General features: G+C 39.7%; 1 long non-coding RNA gene across 1 annotated transcript; it reads left to right on the top strand.

The window, feature by feature from the left end:
• Nucleotides 1-778: 778 nt before the first annotated feature.
• LOC114669939 (uncharacterized) lies at nucleotides 779-6,283 on the top strand. The gene is made up of 3 exons (XR_003719289.2): nucleotides 779-1,052; nucleotides 1,637-1,854; nucleotides 4,547-6,283. It is a non-coding gene; the product is annotated as an uncharacterized LOC114669939 (long non-coding RNA).
• Nucleotides 6,284-6,794: the final 511 nt, after the last annotated feature.

Genomic DNA, 6,794 nt, shown 5'->3' with positions numbered 1-6,794 from the left:
ACACTCAGGTGGTACAGTGGAGGCTGTGCTACGTGTACACCCTTGAGGGAGCAACCAGGCATCAACTGGGGAAGGGCCCGGCAGAAAAGGGGCTGTACAGATCAGATGCACTTCAGACCCTCAGGAAAGGCAGCCCTGCTCTCTCCTGGTCCAGCTGTCAGCAGGGACTAGAGTCATGCAGAGAAAGGTGGAGAGCCTTGAGGAATGGGTGCCTATTCCTGTATTTTGCTACAGCTGCCTCATGCATGAAACCTTTTGGGCTCCATGCATGTTTGAGCTCCGCCTCTCCCTACTCTCCTGGCAGTGCCCTCTGCCAGTTCAAATGTCTGTGTGGATCATGGGATCTCTTGTAGCTAGGATCTTAGAGGTCCATGGCAAGCGTGTGTGACCCATAGTTCCTTCACTCTCTCCTTCCTTAGGTCCCGTTCTGGACCAAGAGCTGGTCCTGGTGTCTGGTGACTCCGTCTGGCTTCCTAGCTTCCTCCCTCTTCAAACTCCGTGTCTGTATTGCCGCTCTATTGACTTCATGTGTTTCTTTTTTTCCCAAAGATCTGTTCAAAGTGTGACGATTTACTTAATATTTTGTTTTCTCTCTGTGGAAGAGGTGTTTCCTAACTGCATCTGGTTGACCATCTTGTCCCCCAGCTAAAAGTGTAATTTACATTTTGATATGGTTTGGCTCTGTGTCTGAACTTTATTACAACTAAAAATTACTACTTTTATGTTAGACTATTCTCAGTCTTCCTTCTTCATTACCAAACCTTATTGTTTGATCCTATAGAGGCAGTGGAAATTGCATCTTCAGAAGATCGACATGTGGATGGAGAGATTGAAGTTCTTCAACAGGCATTATATATGAAAATGATGCAAAATAAATGTGAAACACTACAGATGGATCAGGAGAGGTTGGAAGAAGAACTAGTGAACCTCAAAAGTCACATGGAAATGAATATGTTAGAACGTGGTCTATTGGAACACCATAAACAGGAGGTTGAAGAAGAGCAAGGCAGGAGATAATAGAACAATTAGAAAAAGTCAATCTATTTTTACAGGTTAGTTTATTATCCATAATGTGCCTTCATTCATTTCACTGCAAATTATAGTTTGGATATAAACATTGTATGTGTTTCCTCTACTTCTCTTATAGCAATTTGTTTGGTAGATTTCTAGAAGGAAGGTGATATCTGTTTCTCTCTCTAAATATTTCACTTGCCACCATTACTGTAACTAAACTGATCTTCCATAATAATGATTCTCATTAGTGAATCATTTGATTACTAAAATCAGTTGGCATAAAACAAGACTAATAGAGAAAGAAAAATGTGATTTAAAAATTATACTACACTCTTAAAATATTCTTAAGTTATATTGTTCAACTTTTTAGAATTTAAATTGATTCTGTTATTCTTTGGAGTGTTACATTTCATGAGTACTACCATAAGTATGATTTCATTTTTTTATAATTCAGATTAAATTATTAACTTAGCTGATACTGACAATAAATATATTAAACTTGAGATTCTTTTTTCATATAGTTAAAAATGCTCTCTAGATCACTGACCCAAAACAAAAAGAAACAAATATACAATAGTTATTCAGGCTATCATTTTTTATGTACCCTTTTAATTTGTTTTAGACACAAGAAACATCTCAAGAAGAGCTACAGTAGTTAACAGAAGAAAACATTGCTTCCATGTAAAGTCAGATGGAACTTATAATTGAAAATCTGGAATTCCAACTCTACAAAGCAAACACTTCACAAGCAGACTATAATACAGCAGAATTGGAAACATATAAGAAACTGCATCTAGAAGAATTAAAAGCTAGAGAATCTCTGTCAGATAAATTAAGCAAGTACGTCAAAGACAGAATCACAGAAAATAAATGAAGATCATTAATTTGCCTCAAAAGCATAATTTTTAGTGAGACAGATTCATAAGATTGGGGGAAGCAAAAGCTAACTAGATTAGACAATTTTGGAAAATGATGTTAGTAAATGAACTTACTTTTAAAATGTTAGTCTAGGACAATTCATACCACTCCCCTGTTTTTTTTTGGTGGGGGTTTTTGTTTGTTTGTTTTTCTTTTGTTTTCTGTTTCTTTGAGATGGATTCTCACTCTGTTGTCCAAACTAGAGTGCAGTTAGTGGCATGATCTGGACTCACTGCAACTGTGCCTCCGGAGTTCTAGCAATTCTCCGGCCTCAGACTCCCAAGTATGACCTTTCATGATCTCGCCACGCCCAGCTAAGTTTTGTATTTGTAGTAGAGACGGGGTATCATCATGTTGGCCAGGCTGGTCTCAAACTCTTGACCTCAAGTGATCTGCCCACCTTCGCCTCCCACAGTGCTGGGACTACAAGCATGAGCCATCATGCCTGGCCTGATTTTTGGTTTTATATGGTTCCTTTTCCCCTTAATATTCTTATGTAGTTAACCTGATCTATTAATTTTTCTGCCAAGTATCTTGAAGCTTCATAATTTAGACAGTGATACTGTTATACAATTGTTTGTCAGCATTCCTCTATATAGAAATATTAATTAGTTTAATTATTTTTATAAGATTACAACTTAAACTGAAAAAAGGGTCAGGCACTTCTACTCCTTTGCACATTCTGGCACTCAGTAAATTAACTTTCCTTGATTGCAATCTTTGGTATTATCCTTAGAGGTCACCTTGGAACAAAGTGTTTTGTACAGTTTTTCCACTCCACATAAAGGCATAGTTGTGAAATAGGGAATGGTAAACACAGGGTTGAAAGGAAATATAATTCATAAAGTGGTGAAAAATAACACCTTGGTCAGCCTGAAGTGTTGGGTGGAAGACCAAAAGGGCAGGCCCTACTTCTGATGCCTTGGCCACGATTTTAGGAGCAAAATGCCTTAGGAGATGATTAAGTTCTCTTTGATCTCAGCTGTCTCCTTCTCCCCTGAGAGTTGTTGTTCTGAATGATTCCTTGGTGCCAAATGCTTAATTTTTCTCAGATAATGGGTGAAATGTACAAGAGTGTTCAATAGAAATGTTTGAAAATGGCTTTGAGAGACAGTGTTTTTTTTTTTGTTTGCTGTAACTGGTTTACTAAATACAAGCTTCATTTTATTTATTTTACTGTCCATATTTAAGGAGTAAGACATGACGTTTTAATATATTTATACACAGTCCAATGGTTACTCTGGTCCAGCGAATTAGCATCTTTAACATTTCATGTAGTTACTCTTGAAACACAAGTATTTTTTTCTTTTCTTTTCTTTCTTTCTTTGTTTTTTGAGATGGAATCTCCCTATGTCGCCCAGGCTGGAGTGCAATGGTGGGATCTCGGCTCACTCCAAACTTCTCCTCCCAGATTCAAGCAATTCTCTTGCCTCAGCCTCCCAAATAGTTGGGATTACAAGCCTCCACCACCACGCCCAGCTAAGTTTTGTATTTTTAGTGGAGACGGGGTTTCTTGCCATGTGGATCAGGCTGCTCTCCAATTCCTGAACTCAGCTGATCCGCCGTCCTCAGCCTCCCAAAGTGCTGGGTACAGGGGTGAGCAACCACCACACCACCACTGCTGGCCTTTTTTTTTTTTTTTTTTTTTTTTGGAGATGGAGTCTTGCTCTGCTGTGTCACCCAGCCTCAAGTGCAGTGGCACAATCTCGGGTCACTGCAACCTCCGCTTCCCAGGTTCAAGCGATTCTCCTGCCTCAACCTCCTGAGTGCTGGAATTACAGGCGCCCAGCACCGCGCCCGGCTAATTTTTGTATTTTTAGTAGAGACGGGGTTTCACCATGTTGGGCAGGCTGGTCTCAAACTCCTGATCTCAAATGATCCGCCAGCCTCGGCTTCCCAAAGTGCTAGGATTACAGGTGTGAGCCACCGACCCCGGCCTAAACACAAATATTTCTTTTTGTTTGTTTGTTTTTGTTTCTGAGGAAGAATGTCGCTCTTGTTCCCCAGGCTGTAGTGCAATAGCGCGATTTTGGCGCACAGCATCCTCGGCCTCCAGGGTTCAAGTGTTTCTCCTGCCTCACCCTCCCGAGTAGCTGGCATTACAGGCAGGCACCACCAAGTCCAGCAAATTTTTGTATTTTTAGTAGAGACAAGGTTTCTCCATGTTGATCAAGCTGGTCTCAATCTCCCCACCTCTGGTGATCCTCTGACTCTGCCTCTCAAAGTGCTGGGATTACAGCCATGAGACACTGTGCCTGGGCTAAACACAAATATTTCTAATGGTATCTTTAAGAATCTTATAAGTAGAGCCATTTCAGAAGGCAACAAGTGTGACTTGTTAATCCATACATCATTAATAGCTTTTGCTCTTCCCTCCCTACTTTGTTTGAATTACTTATTTGTTAGAAATCCTCGAGAAATATATGTACTTCTTTACAACAACTTTAAAATTATAACTGTATACAGCATATAGGCTCTAATACACTTTCAGAGTTAAAACATGGTTTGTTGTATCTTTCATTGACTCATGGTCACTCTTTAAACAACGCAAGTCATTTAGACACATTTGTTAAAAAACAAAATACTCAGTATCTGTCTTTTGGAATCTTCACAGACGTAAAGAAATTCTAGCAGATGTCAGCACCAAACTTCTTCAAGAAAATGAGTGGAGCAGATCTTTATTTACTTCTCATACTACAAGGCCAGTCCTAGAGTCACCATGCAATGGAAATCTTAATGATAATTTAGATCTCAACAGAATACATATCCCAAGAGAAACCTTAATGATTCCTACTTCAAGCTCATTGTCTTCAAATATCAGAATGGAGAACGACTTGTCAAAAGTTAGGTATAGTATTGTTTTTTCTTTGGTTTTCAGACTTCTGATATAGTTCTCTCTAATTTTTGGCAAGATATTGAGTTGTCTAACTGACCATACATTTTAAATAAAGGTCATAATTATCTGTGTTTCTAAGGAAAGGAAACAAATCTTACAGCTTTTTTTTTTTTAAGTCCCTGGGGTTTTAATTGTCAAAAGATATTCATTTTTTAACTTTACTCAACAAATGTAACTATACCAGCACATTTTAAATTTCTGTAAAAATTGCATTTAAGTTAGATTGTGGAAATGTACTGGTATTGCCTAACAACCAAAGTTATACTTGGAGATGCTTTGGCTTACTTACTTTTTTTTTTTTTTTAAGTTCTAGGGTACATGTGCACAACGTGCAGGTTTGTTACATATGCATACATGTGCTTTGTTGGTGTACTACACCCATTAACTCATCATTTACATTGAGTATATCTCCTAATGCTATCCCTCCCCCCACCCCCTACCCCGCAACAGTCCCGGTGTGTGATGTTCCCCTTCCTGTGTCCAAGTGTTCTCATTGTTCAATTCCCACCTATAAGTGAGAACATGCGGTGTGTGATTTTTTTGTCCTTGTCATAGTTTGCTGAGAATGACGGTTTCCAGCTGCATCCATGTCCCTAACAAAGGACATGAACTCATTCTTTTTTCTTACATGATTACATCCTTAATTGCTGTTGTACTTACAGCATTTCAATTCAATTGTTGCAAAATGTGCCTGTTGCTGTGCAATTGTACAGTGGTTTTTAAATACTTAAAGCAATATTTGAATTCTTAAAGTGAAGTTCACTTATGTCTATCTTACCATCACTCAAATGATTTATGGCTGAGATGGCAATGATATCAGGAGTAGTTAAATAGCAAATGTGACCAAACAGAATACATTCTGTTCTTTCTACTGAGAATTCCATGTAAAACTGCACAGGGTTCCCAGCTCCCTAGGACATGACACTTTCAAACTTTCAAGGTTCAACTGAACAAGAACTTTTCAATCCAACTGTTAGGGTAGCCAGTTAGTTAGACATTAACAGGCAGGAGGAAAGGTAGCTATGTAGGAAGAAACACCACAGAACAACTCTTAAGATGCTCAGTAATTACTCATTCTATGGTTGAACTGTCAGAATGTGTTAACTACAATCTGATAAAGAAGGGGAAAGGCAAAAGGGGAATTCTTAAGAGCTGTGTGGGCACAATGAGTACAAATTTGAGTGCTATACTACCTTCCTGGGGTGGAGGTAATGAGCAATGCCATCATTGGGTAGAATTTGTCTTGATCACTAGGTTCTGCATATGCACATTAACCAAGAGTAAGGGAGGGTCTGCCAGCCTGGGTGTGAACTGGGCAAGAACAAAGGCAGGAACCTAAAGAAGTGAGAGAAAAGATCAAATGCAGAATGTATTGAGGCTGTTCCCAGCCAAGTCAGCCCACTCTTCTCTTAAAGCATACTGTTACTTGCACAATAAATGTTTTGCTGGATTTACTAACTGGTGTTTTGGTTGAATTCTTTCTTGAAAAAAGACAAGAACTGAGGACACTTTCTGGAATTCCAGGCTTGGCCATACCTTTTGGTGCTGTGACTTGCATCTTGTCGTGAGGTAGGGACTGTGCTCGCCACTGTCTCCTCTCACATGTCTGCTTCTATGCAGCATAGACTGTGAGAATGCTGAGCATGCTAAGCAATCTCCCTAGCATCTCCACTTTGTGTGTTCAACTAGAGCACTTTCACCTAATGCCCAACAGAGCTCCCCAAGCACAGAATGCTTTTTTCTTGATAGAGAACCTAAGGCTTCTGATTACTTCCATATTCTCACAACTGACCTCTGGGGACTCACCACCCTGTCTTTCTTCACAGTTGCTCCTGCTGCCCGTGCCATCATGGCATCTCTCTTGCTAGCCAATGCCACCTTCTTTGCCCTGTCTCTTCCCAGGTAGGCCCCAGTAGAATGGCTTTTTGCCTGCTCTGTCACCACCTCCTCTGCACTAATTCCACCT

This window comes from Macaca mulatta, chromosome 9 (genome assembly GCF_049350105.2).
Source record: "Macaca mulatta isolate MMU2019108-1 chromosome 9, T2T-MMU8v2.0, whole genome shotgun sequence".
Classification (NCBI taxonomy): domain Eukaryota; kingdom Metazoa; phylum Chordata; class Mammalia; order Primates; family Cercopithecidae; genus Macaca; species Macaca mulatta.
Note: the sequence above shows the minus strand (reverse complement) of the source record. Positions and strands in the feature narration are given on the sequence as shown.